Source organism: Pan troglodytes, chromosome 10 (assembly GCF_028858775.2).
Source record: "Pan troglodytes isolate AG18354 chromosome 10, NHGRI_mPanTro3-v2.0_pri, whole genome shotgun sequence".
Classification (NCBI taxonomy): Eukaryota; Metazoa; Chordata; class Mammalia; order Primates; family Hominidae; genus Pan; species Pan troglodytes.
The window spans coordinates 49,567,677-49,592,813 of NC_072408.2; the positions used below are offsets into that span (position 1 = coordinate 49,567,677).

The following is a 25,137-nucleotide window of genomic DNA, read 5'->3' on the forward strand; positions in this document are numbered from 1 at the left end:
TAATTTGATTATTTGGTCACTTTATGGTGTCCCACATGTCACATAGGGTGTCTATGATTTTCCACTCTTTTTCTTTCTTCCTTTCTTCTTTTTTTTTGTCTGACTGAGTTATTTCAAAAGATTTGTCTTCAAGTTCAGAAAGTCTTTCTTCAGTTTAATCTAGTCTATTGTTGAGGTTATCAATTGTATTTTTTATTTTATTTATTGAATTATTTAGTTCTAGGATTTCTGTTTTTGTTTTTCTTTTTTAATGACATCTATCTCTTTGGTGAATTGCTTATTCACATAATGAATTGTTTTTCTGCTTTCTTCATGTTATTTATCTGTGTTCTCTGGTATCTCACTGAGCTTCTTTATTATTTTAAATTCTGTTTCATGCATTTCATAAATTTTTTGATGGAACCTGCTACTGGAGAATTATTGTGTTTCTCTGAATTTATCTTGTTTTGTGGCTTTTCATTTTCATTTTTGTACTTACATTGATATCTACTCAATCTGTTATGACAGTCACCTCATCTAATTTTTTGGTCTGGCTTTCACAGGTAAATATTTTTTCCTGTAGATGTATCTATAGTGTTGGTTGGGTAGGGCACTTTAGCTTTGATTCTGGGTGGATGCAGCAGTGTAATCTCTGTATGATTTATTTGGCTGTAGACAGCATCATGTGATTTCCTCAGTGGCTTAGGCTACAGTTGTTAGTGGAGGCTGTAATGAGGCTTTGCTGGGGATGGGGATACCAAATGGACCTGTCCTAAGGCCCCAGTAGTGGTGGAAGTAGGCCAACATGCCTTTCCCTGAGCTCTTGGGTACAGTTTTAGCTGGTTCTGGGGGGACAATTATTGGGCCTCAAGGTTGCTTGTTTATGTACCAGCAATGACAGGGGTAAGTTGGGTGGGTGGGCAGGTTCTTGGGCCCCTGGACAGTATGCATGGCATCAGCAATTGCAGTAGTGGTGGCAGGCCAACCCTTAGGCTCCCGGTCAGCATACATTAGCTTCAATGGTGGCAGCAATGGGCTGAGTGGGCCTGTTCTCAGCCCTTGTGGGATGGTGCAGGTGGGTGCTGGTGGTGGTGGTGGCAACATGCTGGGCAGGCCCATCCTCAGGCCCCTGGGATGTGTGAGTGCGTGTGTGTGTGTGTGTGTTTGTGTGTGTGTGTGTGTGTGTGTCTATGTAGTGGTGGTATGCAGGATGTGACAATCCCCATCCCTCTGGACAACATGCTTGTGCAGGTGGGGGTTTGAGTAGTACATGTGGGGTGGGCTTGTCCTCAGGCCCCTGATAATGCACTCAGGCATGGGCTGTGGTGGGCAGGGTGAAGTGATTTCTAGGCCCCTCAGATAGCGTGCCTGGGTGCTGGCAGCAGGCAGTCTGGGCCTGTTATGAGGCCCCTTGATGGTGTAGGCACATATCAGAAGTGGCAGGCAGGGTAGGTTGATCCCCGGGCCCCCAGATGCCACACTCAGGGAATGCAGGGAGCTATGTCAGATAGAATCGGGCTGTCCTCAGGTCCCTTAATGGTGCACACAGGGGCAACTGTGGTGGCTGGGTTTGGGCATTCTTCAGGCTCCTCTATGGCATTGCATGCTTGGATGCTGGCAGCAGGCAGTCTGGGCCTGTGTTAGGCCCCCAGATGCATGTGTCAGATATGACAGGCAGGACAGGTTGATCCCTAGGGCCCTGAACACTTAGGCACTGTAGAGGGTAGCACAGGGCAGGGTAAGCCTGTTCTCAGGTACCCCAATGGTGCACATAGGCCAGGCTTGGTGGGCAGAGCAAGGCAATCCCTAGGCACCTAGTGGTGGTGGCAGTGAGCAGCGTAAGCCTGTCTTCAGGCCCCAGGATGGCATTTGGGCAGGTCAGTCCTCAGGCCCACTGCAGGCATGTGCAGGTGCATGGCAGGCCCACTACTGGGGGTGTGGGAGAGCAGAGTTGCTGTCAGTGGCCATGGCCTTAGGCTCTGGGGAATGCACACTTCAGCTCTTTTTGTCCTGGTGGCAACTTCTCTGGTGTGCTATACTGCCCATTTTCTTGGGTGTAGGACACCGTGGGCTAGAGTGCTAGGGACCTGGCCACACTGCTGGGTCCAGTCAGCATTGTGCCACTGCAGCCTTCCAGGCAGACTTGGGAGGGGGTCAGTAGGGCTCCATGAATGCGGAGATGCAGGGATTGTTGGATTCCAGGGCAGGATGCAGTCTTGTGGGGGCTGGGCTCTCAAAATGGCATGGTGCTGCAGCTGCTTGGGTTTTTTTGTTTGTTTGTTTTTGTTTTTGAGACAAAGTCTCACTCTGTTGTTAAGGATGGAGTGCAGTGGTGCAATCATGGCTCACTGCAGCCTCGATCCCCCGGGCTCAAGCAATCCTCCCACCTCAGCTTTCCAAATAGCTGGGATTACAGGTGCACACCACCACATCTGGCTAATTTTTGTATTTTTTGTAGAGATGGGGTTTCTCCATGTTGCCCATGCTATTCTCAAACTCCTGGGGTCAACAATCTGCCCACCTTAGCCTCTCAAAGTGCTAGAATTACAGGCATGAGCCACTGCACCTGGCTAGCTGCTTGGGTTTTGAGGGATGTGTGGGACCCAGCACGAACTATCTGTCTGGAACAATGCTGTGGTATGGACCTCAGGCAGTTCCCTACACTAGTCTCAGGGCCTGTGAGGGCTGAGGGGCTTTCCTATGGCTAGCACTGTAGTAGTCCATGGTGGGAATGTGGACCACTGGGAGTCTCTCACTTACCCTTTTGCTGCACCGAGGAGCATCTCCTGGCTCCCAGCTGATGCCAGCCGGACCAGCTGCCTTGCTTCTCTTTCCTTCGATGCCTCAGATGTTCCCTGTCACTTTCCTGATGAATTCCAGTGTTCCCTCATAGACACGCTGTTTGATGTGTGATTATCTACTTGCTGTTTAGGTCCTTTCTTTAGGAGGAGGTGAGTACCTGGTACTTCTGTCAGCCATCCAGAAGCCACTCTTCCGTATCAGGTATTTTTAAATGTTGCTCTTTTAACCCTGTAATTCTACTTCCAGAAATTTATCTTATGGACATAATCAGAGACAGGGACAAAGTATTACACACACTTATACAAAATGAAAATCTGAAATTAATAATTATTGTAAAACTATATGGTAGAATATTTTGTAGTTATTAAAATTTATGTTTTTGAAAAATTTTAATGATATAATAAAATGATCATAATTTAATGTCATATACAAATATGAAATTGGACATGATTCTGAATGTAAAAAAGACATGCATATAAACAAAATGAACTAAAAATCAACAATGGTAACTGTGGTATATAAATTTATAGATGGTTTTGATTTTCTTTTTTACATTTTGCTGCATTTTCCAAGTTTTCTACAGTGAGAATAAATTAATTTTGCGAGTTGGTGTGGGTACTTAAAGAGTGAATGGGAAATAAAAGTTTTGAAACTTATATTATTAACTATTCTTTGGAAAATCTTGGCTCTTAAATAGAAGAAATATAAGAGCCATAGAGAAAAATGTAAAATCAAGGGATATTTCCTCTCTTTCTTTTCTTGTCTCCCCTTTCCTCTCTTCTCCCCATTTCTTTCTTTCCTTTTTAATGAGAGGTTTGACTACTTTACAGTCAATAGAAATGAGGATGAACATATAAAAGCAAAAAATAAATAGAAGGAGGAAGTTTTCAGAGGAGACATGAATCAGATAAAGAATGTTGCAAAAGGAATTAGCTTGGAATACATTCATTGAATAAATGAATAAATAAACAAATGAAAAAATGCCAAGCTGTAAGATGGTTTTCTAGCATTCTGTTCCTTTTCATCACTGAAAAGGAAAGAGCAGTGCAGTTCTTTTTTGAGCTAAGTGACAAGATTGAATAAAGAGAAATAATTGTTGACTTCATTATTAAGTTGATTTTGTGAAATAGTTCATATCTGAACCACAGTGTTATTCCTAAATACTAATTGTTATAAAAATAGCAAGGAGAAACAACAGAACAAATTAACTTGTAACTTTTCTTTTAAAGTACAAAATTTAATTAGACTCCATTTACAAATGTTCATTTCTTTTTTTTTTGAGACGGAGTCCCGTTCTGTCACCAGGCTGCAGTGCAGTGGTGCGATCTCGGCACACTGCAACCTCTGCCTCCCAGGCTCAAGCGATTCTCCTGCCTCAGCCTCCCAAGTAGCTGGGATTACAGGCACATGTCACCACGCCTGGCTAATTTTTGCATTTTTAGCAGAGACGGGGTTTCACCATGTTGGCCAGGATGGTCTCGATCTCTTGACCTCATGATCTGCCCACCTCGGCCTCCTGAAGTGGTGGGATTACAGGTGTGAGCCACTGCACCTGGCCACAAATGTTCATTTCATACCAAGAAAGTGACTTGGAGAATGCTGACACTTATCCAGACGATTCTGGAAGCAAAAACCACACTTACTCTTAAGGAAGGTAATCTTTAGGTGATTGGGGTTCTGAATTTTCCAGATAATTTGCATAAATTAGAAAACTGTTAAATGAGGTATGTTACTTTTTAAATACAGACTGAGGTTTCTTTTTTCCTTTAAAAATGACATTCAATAGGCACTTACTCTTGATGTTTTAAACTTGTAATTTATTCATACAAGATTCCAAAAATAGTTACAGTTCCAAATATTGCTATTCATTTGATTTATGCATATAGCCTACTAAACTTTAAAAATTTAGCTAAATGTATATTTGATATTTCATATTTTTTCAATTCTTCCTCCTCTAAGGACTTGAAATTTAAAAAAAATAAAAGAATTAAAGGTATTTAACTGTAAAAATATTCTATTTACTCATTTATTCATTCAACAAATATTTATTGAGCTTCTGTTATGTGCTATGTGCTGGGAAACCATTAAGAACATGGCATCTACCTTTGTGAAACTTGCAGATTACTGGGGAAGACAGCGTCTGAATAATTTCAATGTAGGGTAACACATAAGCTAGTTTGGGTTTCAGAAATGGCCTTCTGTGAAAGTAATTTCTAATCTGTAGTAGAGACATTAGGTGCCCAGAAGTGGATGGAGGGAGTCCAGTTAGGAGACTCTTGTGGAAGGCTAAGAAAAGGTTACAAAGTGGACTGCAGGGTGAAAATATTGGAACTTCTGTTTAGGTTACTAGGTTGATGGTGGCCCCCTTCAGCCTGTACATCAGATGGCTCCCTGTCACTTACAGTACTCAAGGTGTCTTGAAAAAGACACAAAGGAATACAGTCGTGCCCTCACTTGATTTGTTCTCTTTGGCAGATTTCAATGTATTACAGTTCCGTGTGCTTAGTTGAGGGAATTTATAAATTATATTATCTAGTTTAGTGTGTCTTCCCAAATAGACAAGTAGAGTTAAAAGATTCCTCTAAACTTCAGATTTAAAAAATAATAATAACATGAGCATAAAGAAAGAAGAAAAAGTAGAACTGACACTTCCAGTCCTAATAAGAGCTCTTTTGTCAGCCACAATGTCAGGTATAGCAATGGCCCTCTAACTGTGGAAAAGAATCTGTCAAAACAAATTCAGAATTATGAAGTAGGTTTCATGGGTTCACATTCATAATTATTAAGGATGACCTTCATTTAAGTGTACGTTTGCAGACTAGCAATGAAAAATAAGTAAATCTCTGTAAATTAGTGAATGGGATTGATAAATGAATGGCTTGATTTGGGAAGTATAGCCAATAGGACACTGCCTCCATTGGGTCTCTGTGAGGTCCCTTTTCAGCTATGACAGCCATTACATGAAAGAATCAAAATAAGCCAGAGTTGGAAGTAGACTTGTGAATTGCTGTATCAGAGAGTATTAAACTAAGATTTAAAAAAATGATATAGTATAGTGAAGCAAATTTCTCTAACATGATAATATCTTAGTGACAATTAGGAATATATGTTTAGTAATATAATAAAGTATTGTTATCAAATCAAAAATGTAAAATCTTACCATTTGGATTTTTAATTTTTTGTGAATGCTTTTAATGTATATAATAAATAGGACAGTAATACATATATATTATTGTCAAATACATACATGTACATATTATGTTGGGGAGGTATAATGATGTGGTATAGTTTTAATAAGATGTGTTATCAGTGCCCTTTGAGGGAAACTTCCCCCACAGTGAGCTGTTGGAGGCCCATGCCAGTGAAGGTCGTGAGGATGGAGGAAAGGGAACAGATGTCAGAAATATTTAGGAGATGAAGTGATAGGACTCGTGATATTCCTCTAAAAATGTACGCTGGATCATGTCCATCACCTGCTCCTTATTAAAATCCTTAGCATAAACAGAATAGAGTCCAAACAAGGGTCACGTCCTCAGGGAAGTCTTCCTTGATTCCCAGTTCAGAACATGGTCTTCTGTTTCTCTCACAAGAGTCATGCTCCTTTCTGCAGAGCACTTATCTCCACCTGTAACTTGTACATTCACTGGCAAGATCATTTGAGTAATATTGGTCTCTCACTCTAACTCCAAGCTTCACGAAAGACTAGCAGAAGGCCTGGCACTTAGTAAATGTTACTCAAAAGAGGGAATTAATTAGATGTGAAGAGTGAAGGGGATGAGCCAAAATACCCTCATCCTTCTAGCTTGAGCAACTATGCCCGTGGTGGTGCCATTTCCCAATATGGTGTTTATGGGAAAAGAAGAGGGTTTGAGTTGTGAAAAAAAAAAAAAACAAAAAAACAATGATTTCAATTTTAGACATGTTACATTTGAATCAAAAACTTTGAACATTTTATTTTAAGAACATACAAATATGTGTATAAATAACTATAAATATATATCAACAGAAGACTATCAATTCTAAATCTCATTAAATACCCCTTTTGGGATTATGAAATAGCTTCATATGCCTAAAATATAACCAAATAAAGAGCCCTTCAAAATAAGGAACACTGAATATTATGTGGTGTTTCTTATTTTAAGAACAATCATGGGCCAGGCGCAGTGGCTCATGCCTGTAATCCCAGCACTTTGGGAGGCCAAGGCGGGTGGATCACCTGAGGTCAGGAGTTCGAGACCAGCCTGACCAATATGGTGAAATCCCCGTCTCTACTAAAATTACAAAAATTAGCCAGGTGTGGTGGTGTACTCCTGTAGTCCCAGCTACTCGGGAGGCTGAGGCAGGAGAAACACTCGAACCCAGGAGACAGAGGTTGCAGTGAGCCGAGATCGCACCACTGCACTCCAGCCTGGGCAACAGAGTGAGACTCTGTCTAAAAAAAAAAAAACCATGTAGAATGGAAGCTTATTTTAGTAAAGCATGTTACTCTACTGAAGTAATAAATAGAATTCTTCCTAAATACTGCCAGCGGAAAAAAAAATTTTTTTTAATGCTTCTTCCCAAAAGGTACCTTTTCTTTTCTTTTTCTTTCTTTCTCTTTTTTTTTTTTTTTTTTTTTTTGAGAAGGAATTTTGCTCTTGTTGCTCAAGCTGGAGTGCAATGGCATGATCTCGGCTCACCGCCACCTCCACCTCCTGAGTTTAAGCGATTCTCCTGCCTCAGCCTCCCAAGTAGCTGGCATTACAGGCATGTGCCACCACACCTGGCTAATTTTGTATTTTTAGTAGAGAAGGGGTTTCTCCATGTTGGTCAGGCTGGTCTTGAACTCCCTACCTCAGGTGATCCGCCCGCCTCAGCCTCCCAAAGTGCTGGGATTACAGGAGTAAGCCACCGCGCCTGGCCTCCCAAAAGGTACCTTTTCAACAGAAAAGACAAAAACCATGTTTTTGCCTAGCAAGATCTCAGTATAACACAGCGCCCCCTGAGAGTATGCCTTGAACATCCTGGGATGATCCAGCCCTGGTCCTTACCTGAGAGGTCATACTATGCATTTGTGACTTGTTTCAGATATTCCTGTCTTCTGATCTTGTTTTCTCATTTGCATCCTCACTTTGCTTGATGCCTTTCATCACTTTCCTATCGACTTTGTTTCTCTTTGTCTTGGATGAAGATCCTTTTTCCAGCTGTATCACCTTTGGATGTCCACTTATAAATGAGAAAGTAAGGATTATCACACAGGATCAGAACTAAGGAACAGTCAGCCCTGTATCCTGTTTCTCAAAGTATCTCTAAGGGCTTATGCAAGTGTTACAGCTGCCCTCAAGTCTACTCAAATGCATATTTAATTTGGACTGTAAATTTATGGATTTATGTTATACTTGCTTTGGAGAAACATTTTAAACATGCTGTTTACCTTTACTTGACTCATTCCAAAGCCTGTGCTTGTAGATCCTGTGTTATTAGGAAACTACTTTGTGCATAATTTTTAGGGTATAGAGTCCCAGAAGTGACACCAATGGTATCTAAATTCTTCCTACTTATTGCCAAACTGATTTCCAGTAATAATAATTATTAATGACTGAATACTTAAGATATATTGTTAATTATTTTTAATGCTTTACATGTATTAACATATATATTTCACAAAGCCTTATGAAGTAGGTATTATTGTCTATTTCCATTTTAAATATGAAGAAACTGAAGCACAGAGAAGTTAAGTAACTTGCCCAATGTCACAAAGCTAACAGGCTGTAAGAGCCAAGATTAGAACTCAGCAAATTTGGCCCCAGAGCCCACATTCTTAACCCCTAAATTTGCTACCTCACAAAAAGTGGTACCAATTTATATTGCCACCATTAGTAAATACAAATGCTATTCTCCATTTTGGAACACTTCCACTATTTTTTTTTTTTTTTTGGGATGGAGTTTCACTTTTGCTGCCCAGGCTGGAGTGCAATGGCGTGATCTTGGCTCATCGCAACCTCTGCCTCCTGGGTTCAATCGATTCTCCTGCCTCAGCCTCCTGAGTAGCTGGGATTACAGGCATGCACCACTACATCCAGCTAATTTTGTATTTTTTTAGTAGAGACAGGGTTTCTCCATGTTGGTCAGGCTGGTCTCAAACTCCAGACCTCAGGTGATCCGCCCGCCTCAGCCTCCCAAAGTGCTGGGATTACCGGGATGAGCCACCGCGCCTGGCCCACTTCTACTTCTTAATTAACACATTCTTATAGGTTCAAAACTTATCTTTCTCACCTTAAAGTTAAGATTGAGAGTTGAATTGGAGGCCTAACTCTTCTTTAATACCTTCTCTCTCCTCATTCCCACTGTAGGAGAAATGGGAGTGGAGGTGTGGGCTTAACAGCTGTTTCAGCATGAAGTGAACATAATAGAATATTTTGTGCCTATAAACTTGGACTTTGAAACTTAATTGCCCCATTTTTATTTCTGCAAAGTGTGCAAAATAATAACAGGTACCATTTATTGGACACTTATTATATACCAAGCATTGTGCTTAGGTATTCTGTAGGCATTGAGTCATTTGATCACCAGATGGATATCTGTATTAGTCCATTCTTGCATTGCTTTATAAATCACCCAGTCTCAGAAACACCTGAGACTGGGTGATTTATAAAGTAAAGAGGTTTAATTGACTCACAGATCGGCAGGCTGTACAGGAAACATGGGAGCATCTGCTTCTGGGGAGGCCTCAGGGAGCTTTTACTCGTAGCAGAAGCCAAAGCAGGAGCAGGCACTTCACATGGTGAAAGCAGGAGCCAGAGAGTGAGAACAACCAGATCTCTGGAGAACTCACTCACTATCATGAGGAAAGCACACAAGGGGATGGTGCTAAACCATACATCAGAAATCTGCCCCCATGATCTAATCACCTCCCACCAGGCCCTACTCCAACATTAGGAATTACATTTCGATATGAGATTTGGGTGGGGACACACGTCCAAACTATGTCCATATCATTTCCCCCATTTTGCAACAAGCTAGGGAGTTGCACTCACAGTTGACCTGCAGAATGTTGCATATCAGACAAGTTAGACATTAAACTTCCAGGACTGATTATTTGGTCCTGGGTCTTTAGTTAACTTGAACAAATGTCACAGTATTGCCATACAGTTGCAATTCCTAATAAACTCCACTCCCAGCTCCCCTAACAGATAAAAAATAAATAAGTGACCTTACAAATATGACTCAGGCCAAAATCAGAGACAGCAGACATTTTTAAAGCATCTTGGGTCAGGAATGGTGGTTCAGGCCTGTAATCCTAGTATTTTTGGGAGGCCGAGGCAGGAGCGTGGCTTGAGGCCAAGAGGTTGAGATCAGACTAGACAACAAAGTGAGAATCTGTTTCTACAATAATAACCACCAGGCATAGTGGCACGCACCTGTAGTCCCAGCTACTCAGAAAGCTGAGGCGGGAAGATCCCTGATTCCATTTGAGGCTGCAGCGAGCTATTATGATTGAACCACTGCACTCCAACCTGGGCAACAGAATGAGACCTTGTCTCTAAAATTAATTAACTAATAAGATAATAAAAGATAGTTTTGTTCTGGGATTTTAATTTAACTTCAGTTTAGAATCAGTGGGGGTATTTGACCTCTTGCAAGAACCAATTTTCAATCTGGTGAGGTAGAATGTTCATTTCAATGATGGAAGAGGTAACAATTGCCCCTGACACAGTGCTACCCACCAAGGAATGTTAGGGCACACAGTGCCATGTATCTGCAGAAGGCTGACCAACACAATTTGGGAGCTCTTTTAATTGCAAATGTGCTTTTTCCTATGGCTGCTTTACTAATTTCTAGTGTCAAAATATTGTCATCTATGGATGAGATTCAAAGAACATCAAGGATGATAAAAAGGGTTAATCAGGCAAAGAAATGTGAAAGTCAAGGAAAACCAATAATCTTAAAGACCATTTGTTGTTTAGGGTAGACCCTATAAATAGGAACAAAAGACTGCAGAATAAACAATTTATTTTCTAGTGAGATTGGATTTGTTCATCTAACAACTGCAGTGTTTTCTGTTACAAGTAGGAGATATGCAGGACACTTGTTCTGAGATAATCTCACCAGCTGACTTTCCTACTTTTTCATCATCGTTAAAAATCAGATTTTCCACTGATAGTCCTTCACAGATTTTTAAAAAACACTGTATTCAGAAAATAGTTTTGATCTTATTACCCAAAAATTCTTATACAAGAAGACTGCTGGTATCAAACCAGATGTATTTGGAAAGCTTTGAAAACCAGTGCAGGAAAACACATATTCTCTGTAAGCGCACAGCTGGTAGTGGCCCCTTCTGCAGCTGTCCTACTGGGCAACCCAGGTAGGGAGCAAGTGCAACCCGGGTGAGTACAGGGTGAAACTGGGATGAGAGCAGATGTGGCTTAAGCTCAGGCTGAATCCTCTTTGGGGTATAATTGATTTTTCTTCACAAAGCTGCCCCACCTTCCTGGAACCATACAAAAACAAGCTATGGGGGCTACAAGAAAACTCTCAGGTGACCTAAAGCTACCCAATTCTACTTTCATAGTACAAATTCCTTCCCTGGCGTCACTTTCAGAGCAGATACAGAATTTTCTCAGTTCCATAGGGCAGTCTGCAGTCAAACCTGGTAATGTGTCCTGAATACCTTAATAACATTGGAAATCTGTTCAAATGGGAAAGGTCCACAAATAACATTAGATACTATCAACAAGTCTCTTGGACCTCACAACCCTATTACTGAGAAAACTAACTCCCTGGACTCTACTGAAATAGGGCAGTGGTTCCTATTCAGAGACAGAGTGGCCCGAGACCCCTTCCACCCACTAACCCTCCAAAGATGGTTATTCCAGAATCAGGGAACATTTTAGATCCAGCCACAGAAAACTGGCTGACCAGTCAGCTCTGGATGCAAGATTTGGATGTGCCACTTAGGGCTGTGTGGACTTGGGATAAATTCCCTAACCTTTGAGTCAGGGATTAGGATAGGCTGCCCTATCAGGAATGTCATGAGAATTAAACGAGAGACCATCTGTGAAGTGTTTAACCTGCTGTTTGTCTCTCAGTAAGCACACAGTGAATAGAGGAATCATCTAGACATCCCTGGCCTCAATTTGAGAAAACAGCAGCCTCCATGTTGATGTTTACTCTGGTTCTAGGTTGTCAACTAAAATCCAGAGAAGGGGTGAAGATCCTTCTAACTCTAGGCCCAAGAATGTCTGATTGCAAATGGTTGTAGCACCACTGTGAAGACTGAGCACGGATTTTGAATTCAGACCTGAAAGGGAATCGCTTCCCCTTCACTAATTACTGTCTTGGGTGAACATGGCCAATTCAACTTTGTACCTATCTTCTTAAAGAGGATAATACCCAACTGAGGGATTGAAAGCTTTAAATGAGATATTTACATGTAAAGTCCTTAGCACAATAGCTGCCATATCATAGGAGCTCAGTTCATAACTATTGATTCCAATTCAAAAAGTGCTAAATAACTGCAGTCGTTTTGATATACAGAAACTAGCAAGTAAGTTAAAATTGGAACCAAAAGACAAGCTTGGTTCAGATAATCTCCAAACAGCGATGAATACACATTCTGCCTTTAATAAGGTAAATATTCCAACAGGCCTATTAAGCTATGGCTCACAGTTCATCTACTTTACCTATTCAGATTTCTTACCTTATTGATAAGAATTATTTGTGCCAGGCAAGGTGCACACTACTTAAAATCATTAATTTCACAATAAATTAGCTTCCTCTAGTAAGATAGAAAGAACCAACTTTTTGATGACCTATAGACTATTGCTATGTTGTGTGTACTCTTCTCCCCTTTTTCACAAATTTAGAAAACAGGATTAGGACAAAAGTAAAGCAGATGAGGGAAGCAGTAAGTGTCAGAGGAAGAAATTGAATGCAGGTCTGTCTGAGCTAGGCTGCCCATGTGTTTGCCCTTTTTGTTTGCTCTGAACTTTCTGTTTTTCAGTATTTCTCAAGAGCATGCCTTCTAAATAGGATTCTCAGGAAGCCACTGTTGAACTAATAAAGGCCATTTACTGCCATTCGAAGGGAATAAGAAGTTTAGTCCGTGATGAGTTTCAAATTTGGTTATCATCTTGCTTTTCCAGTGGTGATGAAAAAGCAAAATTCACCCAAATACAATGACTACTGTCTACTTGAAACGCTCCAGGTAGTTAATTTTTGAATTATGATTCACCTTCCCTTTCCTGTTTTGATGAACCATGAACAGGAGACTGAACCTTCCCTATCAATAAAAAGCTCGCGTTTCCACCCTGCAAATTCGCGCTATGACAGTCTAATTGGCTGAGGCGCAGGTGGGATTTCCTGTCGCCATTTTAAGACACAACTCCTCTGCAAGCAAGTGCCCAGCCAGTGAAAGGGGGCTGTGTCTGAAACAAAGAGTAAGCGGGAAAAAAGGGAACCAGGCCCAGTTGCCCCTGCTCCCCTCCATGCCGCTCCCTCGTCCCCCGGACTTGGAGCGCCCCAGCTCCGTTAACCTGGACGCACCAGGTCCTTCAGTCGGGACCACGTGGGGTCTCCAGGCCCTCCAAGAGCTGGCCCCCGCCTCTTTGCGCCTAGGCCGGTGCTTTCTCGGCGCTCAGCAAATCCTTCTGGTTCACCTCACACCCAGTCCCCAAAGCAGAGCTCCACAGGGCAGATCTCAGGAAGGGCTGACCAGGTCTGCGGGTGCTGGATCCGGAAGAGGGGAGGTGCCTCCCGCTTCAGGTTAGGGACAAAGGGTTTCTAAAGGTGCCCGAGCTCCCCGCCGCCCCTGCCACTTCGGTCCCCTTCCCGCCAACCCGGGCCATCTGCAGGCTGTGCCCAGGGCCAGCCCTCCGCTCCAACGCTGCCCGTAGTCCCAGGCGCTGCCCGCGGCTCTCCGGGCTGCGCTCGGACCTGCCACTCCCGCGGCCATCCTCATGCTGCGCCCTTCCCACAATGCAACTCCCTCGCTCCTTCGGCCCCGGCGGGGCTCTGGCGTACCCAAAATGCAGGCCCCAGCGGAACGCACAGCCCTCCTGTCCTCCGCCGGTGCCCCTTTAGCCGCCCCACCCCCATCCCTAAGGGCTCTCATTCTCCAGCTGCAGCCGCAGCTGGGTTCCGAACACGCCGCCGGGCCCCGGGAGGGAGAGGGGCAGGTGCCAGGGCGGCGCGCAGCCTCTGCTCCCGGTGCCAGCTTCAGTGCGCCGGGCACACGCGCGCCCCGCAACCCCTCCCTCACCCTTTCCCCGTTGCTCAATCTCCGCCAGCCGCGGTCGCTGCATCGTCAGAGAGCTGCAAGAGGGAGGCAGCAAGGCGCGGCCACCAGCAGTGACACCATGTGACCGGCACGGCTCACTGACACGCAGCTTTGGTTAAAGAGCGGGCGCACAGGAGGGGAGGAGACCGCGCGCGGGACGGGGAGGAATGGCCTGTCCGCGTTAAACCATCACAAGCCATGGTTGCGGAAGGGCCACGCGTCCCCCAGTAGGAGAATGACTCCGATTCGTGACCCTCAGCGCCGGTGCATGTCGATGTAAGTGCGAGGCCGGCGAGCAGAGTGTGAGTGGGGGTTGGTGGTGAGGGGAGATTCTGATGCAATCGGCCCGGAAAGGAGGAGAGCTAGGCGAGCGCGGACTGGGGCAGCCACGCCACTCCGCCTGAAGGTCGCCAGGAGCCTCCGCCCTTCACCTTCCTCGGAAATCCGCCAGGCCACGCCAAGCTCCCTGCCCAGCCCTCACTGGCGGGGGCCACATTTTCCCGGCCTCCGCAGCCAGACCTTGACACAAAGGACATCAAACTGCCGAGGGTAAAAACCCCGGAAGGGCGGACACCTCCACATCGCCTTTTGCCACCTTTCCCTTTATTTCCGGAGGTAAGGTGATTATCCGTTCCCGGGGAGGGCTGGGCGAGCGGCAAGGGGAGATTTAGATGTCGGAGGAGGAGGTAACGTAGAAATCATCTCTGCGGGCGTGAAAGCAGAGAGAGCTCGGCTGTGCCCGATGCTTTCGGATGTTGCTTTTAGGAGAGGAAAAGTCCAGGTCTCCTGTGCTTTCCGAACGCACGCGGCAGCGGGAGGAAGCGCCAGGGCCCCCGAGTTCACCTTTGCGTGGGCTGTGGCTTACTTTTTGGTTTGTTTTCCTGTGACTTTGGTGTGTTTTCCTGTGGCTGTGGCAGAGTGTGGTACCAGATCTGGTTCCATTTTTACGAGAGCCAGGAACCACGCACGTCTGGAGGGAGAGCGCAGCTGACCCGAGGGCGCGACCGTGTTCTGGGAGTGTTTGAATCCCCGGCCTTTGGTGAAAATTTCCTGTGTCCGCAAGGCCCAGAGGAGATCGTGTGATGTCCGGGGGTGCTGCGTGCGGCCGGCTGGGTAGCGGCCGCGGACCACCAGTAAACCGGGACATGTTTGCCGTCCTTCCTGGTGCTCTGCCCCTCTGTAACGCGGGGAAGTAGGAGGGCGCGGGGAGAAATTACTAAAGGATGCTTGCAGTGACTCACTGTCCTTTCCTGCCCTGAAGAGGATTTTCTAAAATGCAGAGGGTGGCGGGGACAGGGGTAGTGTTTTTTCGAGAGCCGGGATGTGCTGGAGCCAGCGAACAAAAGGCCACCTCTTGCGCGGTCTTGGGCGCAGACTGCTCTCGCTTCCAGTCCCACCTCCTCCCCAACCCCCGGCACCTAGTTCGCGTCCCTAAACGTTGCCACAGAGGCCTTTAAACGCGTGGGTCGGTGCCGGGAGGAGAGCGCATCTTCGCCCTTGTGCGAGCCCCTTGCCCCCTAAATTATCCACCTCCCGGCGCATGGTGCTCCCCAGCACCCACTGGGACCCAGTAGGTTACCCGGCTGCCTGGGCACCGTTTGCCTGCCAAATCGCCCGCCTGAGGTTTGTGCTGAACTGTAGTCAGAGAAGGCATAAGTGCATATGGCAGCAAAAGGAATTTCGCGGTACCCGCGTCACGCCGCTCCCAGTGCCTTTCACAGGCTGCCTTGGGCTGGGGAAGGTGGTGCTACAATTCGGAGTCCTTTGTCTTGCTCTGCGGCGCGGACCCGGGGTTTGTACAAACCCTCGTTCTCTGTTAGAAACCTAACTGCCGCCAGGATCACGTACTTTCTCGGACGAATCCGCGGTGACGTGTGTAGCAAAAGTGAAAAAAGACGCCTCTGCTAGAAAACGGTATTTATTTGCGTTTGGAAGGGGTTTTGACCTCTCTGCAGTGGGTTTTTACATTTTTCAATATAAGGGGGAGGAGGAAAATAAATTTATGGTTTGCAGAATGCAGGGCCCAGCGAGGGTGTAATTTGTCACCTTGATAGAAGAAACTGTGCAGCAACTCGTGCTTTTTCTGACGTCAGAAGGACAACGGAAATAAAACCTGAGCTCGGTGCATGGCTGGCCTCGTTGTCAAATGTCTCATGCCAATTTGGTACTCCCGAAATCTTGCAAGACAGCCAATTCCGGGGTACTGACCTGGTGTGGACCCCCTGGATTTTGGTTCGACCCCAGCCTCAAAATGGCCTTTCTCTTGAGAGTCACTCGAGTTCTCAGTATGTCGCTGTAAGCAATTGGAAACTGGAATAGTTTGGTTTGAGGTCTTAATCTTGAGGTTTATTCGCTTTTTTAAAAAATGTGGCCAATAAACATTTTCTACAGAGGGCTTACTGTGCGACTGGCAGCAACTAAGAAGATTTGTTTCACCTTCTATGAAGCTTCCGTTCTCAGGGGGAAATAGACTATATAAATGTAGGCATATACATTTCAGGTATTCTTGGTGCAATGAAGAAATAAAACAGGATCATGTGATGGGGGAGGATGCTTGAAATAGAGTGACTCACCGGGAGGGGCGGTGTGAGGGTATAACATTTGTCCTCAGACCCGAATGATGAAAAGGGATCAGCTATTTCCATAATTGAGGGAAGAAGGCCAGCGGAAGGAACAGGAAGAAGGAACAGCAAGTACTTATTGCACTCTTCTTTGACTGTAATATAATTGAACAGATAGCTGAATAGATTTTAAAGGTGTTTTGGATCTTTAAACCTATATGTATGTTGTTTATGTATATTTTTTATGATGCTTCATGAATTAAGGCCATTTAATGAAAGGAGCACCATGTTTCTGACATCTGACTATTGCTACTCTTTTCTTTACTCTGGGTGATGCTTGTGGACAAAAACCGATTTTACTCATTGTTCCTCTAATGTCCAGCACATAGTACCTGCTTAATAAATACTTGTTGGATTGAGACCTTGAGACCTTGATCAGGCCATCTTGTTCATCTCTTTGTGATATGATTGGCCATCCCTTCTGTTCTATATCTCATCTGTTCCCCTTCTCCTAAGTTTGAAAATGAGAGTCTTTTTCTTCTCTGCTTCTCCTTCTCTTACTGCCCTTCCCACTTTGAGCAGTGACCAGGCCCTTGAAAATACCCCTCACACTTGTCCTCTTGTCTCCATTTCCACTGCCCAAGTTCAGGTCCCTGTCACCTTACCTAGACTTGGAGACATATGAAACAGATATAAAGGTGCCTTGAACAACCTAGGGGCAGTGGGAGTGGGCGGTGGAGAAAAATGCAAGCACAACATATGGTTAAGAGTGAAACAGCCAGTTACTGAGGTGGAACAGCTTTCCTGTTGGTCTCCTCCATATCAAGTTATGCTCCCCTAATTAAATCTCCATTCTTTCATGAGGTTTATATTTCTAAAATTCAGTTCACATTTTGTTAAAGGACCTTGCTTTTAAAAACCTCTGAGGGTTTCCATTGCACACAAATACAGTCTACATTCCTTAGCCATACACTTAGGACCCTTCACAATCTGCCTTCTCATCTCTTTCCAATTTTTTCTCTTGATATTTTCTTTCTCAGAGTTCACCCTATTCCCTCCCTATCACTTTTCTGCTTCAATATCTGTGTGGATTGGATTCCAGTCCAGAATGCCTACTGAAATCCTGTGTACTTGTGATGGCCTATCCCTGATGCCACTTTTCCACCTCTTGGGAGAAGTGTTCACTGATCACCTCACTGGCATTTTCATAAATATTTGTTTATCCTTCACATTTTGGACTGTTGTTACTCCAGGTGATGGAAGGTGGTGAATAGGGGCTTAGGCTCTGAGTCAAATATAAATATCAGGCCTCAGCTTACTCACCCAGGAATCTTGGGCAAGGTGTTTGGCATCTCTAAGCCTCAGTTTTTTTCTTTTGCTAAATGGGAATGATGATGCTGGTGGTAGTGTTGGTGGTACCCACTTTACTGAGTGATGGTAAAGATTTAATTAAGATAATGAATGTGAAGTATTTGGTATAGTGTTAGCATTCCATATGTATTGAATTAAACATATCTACCAGAGGAGGGAGAGAAAGTTGATCAGTAAAGTTCCCTTTACCTCTGAAATTCTGTGACTATGTAATCTTTTAAAAATACTTTTCTGAAAATATATCTTGATGGAAACTGCCTGGATCTTTTTAGTCTCTGGGAGAATATACACCTATGAAAGGTGGTGAGGAGGTAGGAGAAGTATGTGCGCAGAAGTACTTTGAAGAATGTGTGACAGACTTCGAAAAAGACATCTTGTATGCAAAGGCACACAGAGTAATATAATGGACTGTGGAGACTCAGAAGCCAGAGGTTGGAAGGGAGGATGCCAGATAAAAAGCTACATATTGGTTACAATGTATACTACTCAGATGACAAGTGCACTAAAGTCTCAGATTTCATCACTTTCAATTCATTTATATAACCACCAAAAATCACTGATACCCCAAAATCTATTGAAATAAAAAAATTTTAAGTAAAATTAAAAGATTAACTTCAATAACGTAAAAAAAGACACTGACCCTAGATTTAAAATAAGATTTTAAATTTAAAAATATTGTTGTACTTATTTCTGAAAATTGATCACATTTGTTTTCTAGTGATAACCTTACTAATAACAGAGGAGTTCCCCTAACCATGTTACCTTCCCAGTCACTGAATTCCTCTTCTATTAGTAAGTAACTCTGTTTCAAGTGAGGTTACAATGTGTCTTTGGCAATAACTAGCTGGGTACCCTTGAGCAACTCATTTCACATTTTTATGCCTCATTTTCTCATCTGTCCAATGCTAATAATAGTATCAGTGCTGCGTACCTCAGAGTTGTGAAGATACAATGAGAGCAGAGCTGAGAAAGTCCTTGAACAAGTTTTAAAAAACTATTCAAGATGATAGTCATCTGGCATTAAGCATGCTGCTAATCTTCAGGGTCAGGTGATGGTTTTAGATTAGTGAGTCTCAGAGCAGACTTCACATTAGACTCATCTAGGGTGTTTTAAAAGCTGTCAGTGCCAAGACTTCATCTCCAGAGATTCAGATTTAGTTGGCCTGGGATGGAGCCCAAATATGGGAGCTTAGAAAATATCAGGGGTGATTTTGATATGCATTGGTTTAGATTTAAAGCAAGGAAAACAAAACAAACATCAGAAATTAAATGAGGACCTCCATATGTTGCTTGACAAAGTCTTAGTCTTAGTAGTGTGAAATTATGAGCTTGACTGACTTTTCCCCCTGATTTTACTAAACCAACCATTTGTTGACATCATGGAGCCACAGCCTCAGGTTACAGTTTATAACCTGAATTTTCCCAGGCATAGATGCCTGTCCAGTGATACAGCCAGAGCCACATGAAGATTTAATGTGTAGATCTCAGTTTCCATCTCTTAGGAATGGCGAAGGTTGGAAAAGAAAGCGACAATGGAAAGGAAAAAGAAAGGGATAGGCTATGGACCAAGGTATAGAAGAAAGAGGCTCTGAGCAGGAGACAGACAGGGCAGAGCACAGAGAAAACACTGTGTTTAATTTATTGAACCGGTTTTGTTTAGGTTGCAAACTGGTGGCTAGAGAGCCAAATTAAGCTTGTGGGCATATTTTATGTGATTTATGCTTTCTTTTAAAATTATTTGAAATTAGTTGCCAACTCTTAAATATCAGAATTTCACTTAGAATTTTGATTTCTGGCATTTATTGAAAAACATAAAAATAAAAAGACCAGGCTCATTCCTGCCACTAGTTGGAGGGAAATAGATGGGACATGTGTTCTCTAGTTCCTCATGCCCAGTCTGCTTTGCCCATTTATCTTACCTACCTGAGCACTAGCTTCTTTTGTTTTAACTTTTATTCTAAATCTGGGGATCTTAACATTGGCTGCACGTAAGAATGTTCTCCTCTGGAGAGCATTTAAAATAACCATGCTTGGATCCTGTCCTATACCAATTAAGTCAGAGACTGTTGTGTGTGTAGTGTCCCCTTATCACTTTTATTTTTTTAAAGCTCCCCAGTTTGTTCCAATGTCCTGTTAGAACTGAGGCCTATTGGCCTACAAAGGCAACTATTCAAGAGATTTGTCTACAAGTCCACCTTCTTATCTTTGGAAGTGATTCATTAAGAAATAGTGTATAGAATCATTAATTCAGAGAACTGGGAGAGGTCTTTGAAAGAGCAGCCATTAATCCAATCTTCTTATTTTAAGGTGAGGAGACAGAGACCCAGAGAGGAGAAAGGAATTTTTCTGAGACTGTAACCATCATCTGGTATTGAATTATATAGTGTCTTTTATTACATTTTCTCTTTTCAAATAAAAGTCTATTTTTAAGATTTCTTTTTATAAATGATCCTCTTTATATGCACCACTTTGTGATGCTTTAAAGTTCTTATTATTTCTGTTTTTCCTTGAGTATTTTGTTAGGAGTCATAACTTAGCTAGGGCTTAAAAACAAACACACAAAACTGTATCCATCTTTTTTAGTACAATAGCAATCCTTGATCAGAAATATCTTTAGAACAAAAAACATATATGCAAATAAAGAGATTTTTCTCAAGGGCTGAAATATTCCAGGCTGTTTTCAACTGCATGAGTTTTTAGTAATTATTTAAATCCACTAATTTTCAATTGACGAGAAATGTTTTTAATTTTGTTGGTATTCACACTACTCATATACACTCACTGTTCTAATTAATTAAGATTCAATTCTTTTGGTGTTTTTTTTTTAAATGTAATATACAGTCTGTCCTCCTATATCCAGTTATAGGTTGACTTCATTAACTTTAGAGTTTATTTTTTCTGTCTTAAATAAATTGGAATTGTTTCAAAATTTCTGATATAGATAGGTTAGTTACCAGCATCATAAGCTGGTCATGTTGATAACAGACATTTAAAAGATCATATGGGAACTTGAAGACAAGAGGAATTATGGAACGATTAAGAGCAGGTTTTGGGATCCTGTTAAGATAGGATGCAATGGGCAATTTGTCCAAGTAAGTTAGCGGTTCATCTCCATGCCCCACAAAGAGGGGGTCCATACTCATCCCCTGTGAGCTTCTGTAACACAGGGCTTCTTGCCCTTCACACTACTGACATTTGGGGCCAGACAACTCTTTGTTGTGTATGGCTGTCCTGTGCATTGTATGATGTTTAGCAGCATCCCTGGTCTTTCTCAACTAGATGTCTGCAGCACCCCCTCACTTATTGCAACCCAAAATGTCTCCAGGCATTGCCAAATACCTCCTGGGGGCAGGGAGAGGGACATAATTGTCCCCAGTTGAGAACCACTTCTTTAATACAACTCCTTCTCTGGACTTTTAGAAATCATGCCAAGAATTCTTAAACATTCCAGGCATAGTGGCTGGGACAGTAATGATAAATACCTTCCGTTTATATAGTTCTTTACAATACTAAATGCATTTTTACATAAATCCCACATGCCCAGATCAAATGTAAAGGAGATCAGGTGGTAAACTTAATGAAAACTATGAGGTAGGGCTATCCACATTGCTTCATGTTCCCATTTTTGTTTTGTTTTCCATGGGAAGATGGTGTTCGTGATGCTCACTGAATATATTGTCTGCAGGCAGGTGATCATAGCTTTCTTTTTAAATTTAGTCCTCATTTTTATTGTTAACATGTGTTTACTGTCACCATATACTAGACCTTTGAGATGTATGGTCCTTGTCCCCAAGGAATTGAAATTGTAAATAAAAAGATTACTGAAATATGAGCGCCCTTGCTATAAGCCAGTGAGTAATCTACACAAAACTGCTGTAAGAATTCATCACAGGTAAACAGTCAAGCAGGTTCTCAACTGGGACAATTATGTCCCTCTCCCTGCCCCCAGGAGGTATTTGGCAATGCCTGGGTTGGTCATTGGAGAAAGTCATCACAGAAGAGTTGGCTTGAATTTTTTAAAAAAGCAAGCAAGCTGGGCTTTGAAAGAAAGGTCATACTTAAGTTAGCATAGGCTTCATGGGAAGGTGGAGAGGGTGTGTCCAGGACCAGGGGGATGGTGTGAACAAAGCAGAAAACTGCATAAGAGTAGACCCATTGCAGGAATGGAAAGTTAGAAGGAATGTAGTGGGAGCATAAATTAAAGAGAAAGCTGTCCGAGGTTCTAGAGATTAGACCTCATCCTGTAGAGGGAACAGTTATGATTGGCAAGGCAGAAAGAGGAATGTGCAAGACTGTCTTTTCAGGAAGAATCTGCCTCTATAGGTGGGAGAGGGCAAGAAGCAGGAGGTAGCGTGGCGGAGAGTGACTGTGGCAAAGTTCAGGCTGTGAAACTGTAAGGAATAAGGGAAAGGAAAAGGATTTTGTGAAGGAATGTTGGCAGGACTTGGCAACTGATTAGATATGAGGTTGTATGAAAGCCATACCCAAGTTTCAAGTCTAAGTGACAAGGAGAAGGTGCATTATATCTTTAACAGAAATAGAATGCTGGCATGTGAGGTCAGGTGATGCGTTCTGCTTTAGGCATGTGGAATGTGAGGTAATGATAAACATCCTAATGGAGCAGTCCAGAAGGCAGCAGGAGTCTGAAAAGAATTTATGGAAATGTTTCTGAGAAGGAAAGAACCTGAGAGATAACCTCTCTTTCATGCCCTCTCATTTTACAGATGAAGAAACATGTGACATGTTAAGTGGCATGATCATGATCAAGTTGTATTTATGAGGGAGATCCTATTTCATAACGCAAAGGAATTCTAGTTTTATAAAGTGAAAAAGACTGGGAAGAAAGATCTGAAAGATGCCTTTGTAGAATGAAACTTGACACTACAGCCCTGAAGCCCTAAAAAGGAAAGAATTTGGAATATGTGGAGCAAGAAGAGTCGAGGCCCAAAGAGCTACTTCTACACAGAAAGTTGGGAGGAGGAGGGATCTGGCAGAGGAGACCAAGAAGGTCTTGGGAGGATGCAGTGTGGAGTTATTTGGGAGAAGTCAGAAAACAGGAACAATGGTCACAATAATTTACAAAACCCGGGCCAGACGCTGTTCTAAGTGCTGCACATGGACCAAGTCATGGAATCTTTATGACTGTATCAGATGGGTATTGCTTTAAGTCCATTTTACAGATGAGGAAACTAAGGCAAAGAGAAGTTAACCTTCTTTCCTGGGGCTACACAGCTTCTAAGTGGTGGAGCCAGAATTTCCTAATCAGGCATGATTTCAGGGGAGTGGTGGCAGGAGCAAGTAGTTTAGAGACTGCTAGCAGTAAAGAGAGGGGTGTGGTGATAGCTCAAGGTTCTAGACAGATTTATGTTCTAGATAAAGAGCTCTGAGGATGATGGATGTCAAGAAGGGAAGGCAGAGAGAGGAAGTAGAGAAACAAGGTCCTAGCAGAAGAGCCAGGACCTTAAGCACAGGTTAAACCATTAGTCTTGGGCAAGAAGAGAGTAAAACCACTTATTTTTCTGAGACCACTTACTAGCTTCCCAGGTTTTTCACTACCAAAGGCCATTTTTATTATTCCCCACCTTCCAAAAGCCCCAGATTTTCAAAGATTTTGATGATCGGCTTTAATTTTTTATTTTAATTAAAGTATAAATTATATGCAATGCAGCGTCCAGATATTAAGTATACTATTTAATGAGTTTTGAGTGTTGACTTTAATATATTAATTCATTTCCCATTTTTATTACTCAAAGGTATATAAAATTGCCAATCAAATTTAGGATTATCACATCAAGTTAATGAAGTCTTGCTAACAGTATGGATACCTCACCATTTAGTTAACCTGTTTAGCCTGTTTGAGGCCTTTTGAAATATAGATCCATGTTAGTTCTTAGATCCTTATCACTATCATCTATGAACCCTGAGGATCCAAGAACCCCAAGTGGGTAAACAGACACAGTCAGTTATGGGACTAGCTGGCCCGGAATTATAGAACCATTGTTGACCTTAGGCTTAACACTTTCTCCGCTTTAAAAATTATATGTATTTAAGGTGTGCAACGTGATGTTTTGGTATACATATGCGTGGTAAAATGGTTACTAGAGTCAAGAAAATTAATATATCCATCATCTCACGTGGTCACTTCTTTTTTGTGGCAAGAGCACCTAGAATCCACTCTTTTAGCAAAAATCCCATATATATAATACAATATTACAGGTTGAGCATCCCTAATCCAAAAATCCAAAACCCTGGCTGGGCACAGTGGCTCACGCCTGTAATCCCAGCACTTTGGGAGGTTGAGTTAGGTGGATCATCTGAGGTTAGGAGTTCAAGACCAGCCTGGCCAACATAGTGAAACCCCATCTCCACTGAAAATACAAAAATTAGCTGGGCATGGTGGCATGTGCCTGTAATTCCAGGTACTCGGGAGGCCAAAGCAGGAGATTCTCTTGAATCTGGGAGGCGGAGGTTGCAGTGAGCAGAGATCTCATCACTACACTCCAGCCTGGGTGACAGAGTGAGATTTCATCTCAATAAATAAATAAATAAACACATTTTAAAAAGTCCAAAACCCACAATGTTCCAAAACTTAAAACTCTGAGCACTGACGCGATGCCCAAGTAGAACATTTTACATCTAACCTCCTGTGATAGGTCACAGTGAAAATGCAGTGAAAACTTTGTCTTATGCACAAAATTATTTAAAATATTATGTAAAATTGCCTTTAGGGTATGTTTGTAAGGTGTATATGAAACAAATGAATTTCAAGTTTGCACTTGGGTCTCGTCCCCAGGATATCTCATAATATGTATGCAAATATTCCAAAATCCAAAAAATCAAAAATCTGAACTACTTCTGTCAGAGGCATGTGAACCAGAGCAACTCCATCTTAAATAGGAGCTGAGTAAAATGAGGCTGAGAGCCACTGAGCTGCGTTTCCAGATGGTTAAAGCATTCTAAGTCACAGAATGAGATAGGAGGTTAGCACAAAGTACAGGTTGTAAAGACCTTAATGATAAAACAGGTTGCAGTAAAGAAGATGGCTAAAACCCACCAAAACCAAGATGATGATGAGAGTGACCTCTGGTCGTCCTCACTGCTACACTCCCACCAGCACCATGACAGCTTACAAATGCCATGGCAATGTCAGGAACCCTATATGGTCTA

General features: G+C 42.8%; 1 protein-coding gene and 1 long non-coding RNA gene across 24 annotated transcripts in view; one reads left to right on the forward strand and one right to left on the reverse strand.

The window, feature by feature from the left end:
- Positions 1-3,091: 3,091 nt before the first annotated feature.
- LOC134807478 (uncharacterized) lies at positions 3,092-14,155 on the reverse strand. The gene is made up of 3 exons (XR_010148036.1): positions 14,021-14,155; positions 7,812-7,986; positions 3,092-4,401 (listed from the first exon to the last, which is right to left on the reverse strand). It is a non-coding gene; the product is annotated as an uncharacterized LOC134807478 (long non-coding RNA).
- Positions 13,115-25,137, forward strand: part of SLC38A1 (solute carrier family 38 member 1) — an 87,018-nt gene continuing 74,995 nt past the window's right edge. For 4 of the 23 annotated variants that reach the window (XR_010148030.1, XR_010148033.1, XM_063785716.1 and 1 more), the window contains exon 1: positions 13,759-14,314. The gene's annotated coding sequence lies outside the window, so the exon portion shown is untranslated. Of the gene's footprint in view, positions 13,200-13,428; positions 13,525-13,718; positions 14,725-14,955; positions 16,732-25,137 lie in introns of those variants that run through there. The other 19 variants (XR_001708019.3, XR_001708020.3, XM_054664330.2 and 16 more) reach the window with 13 other exon arrangements.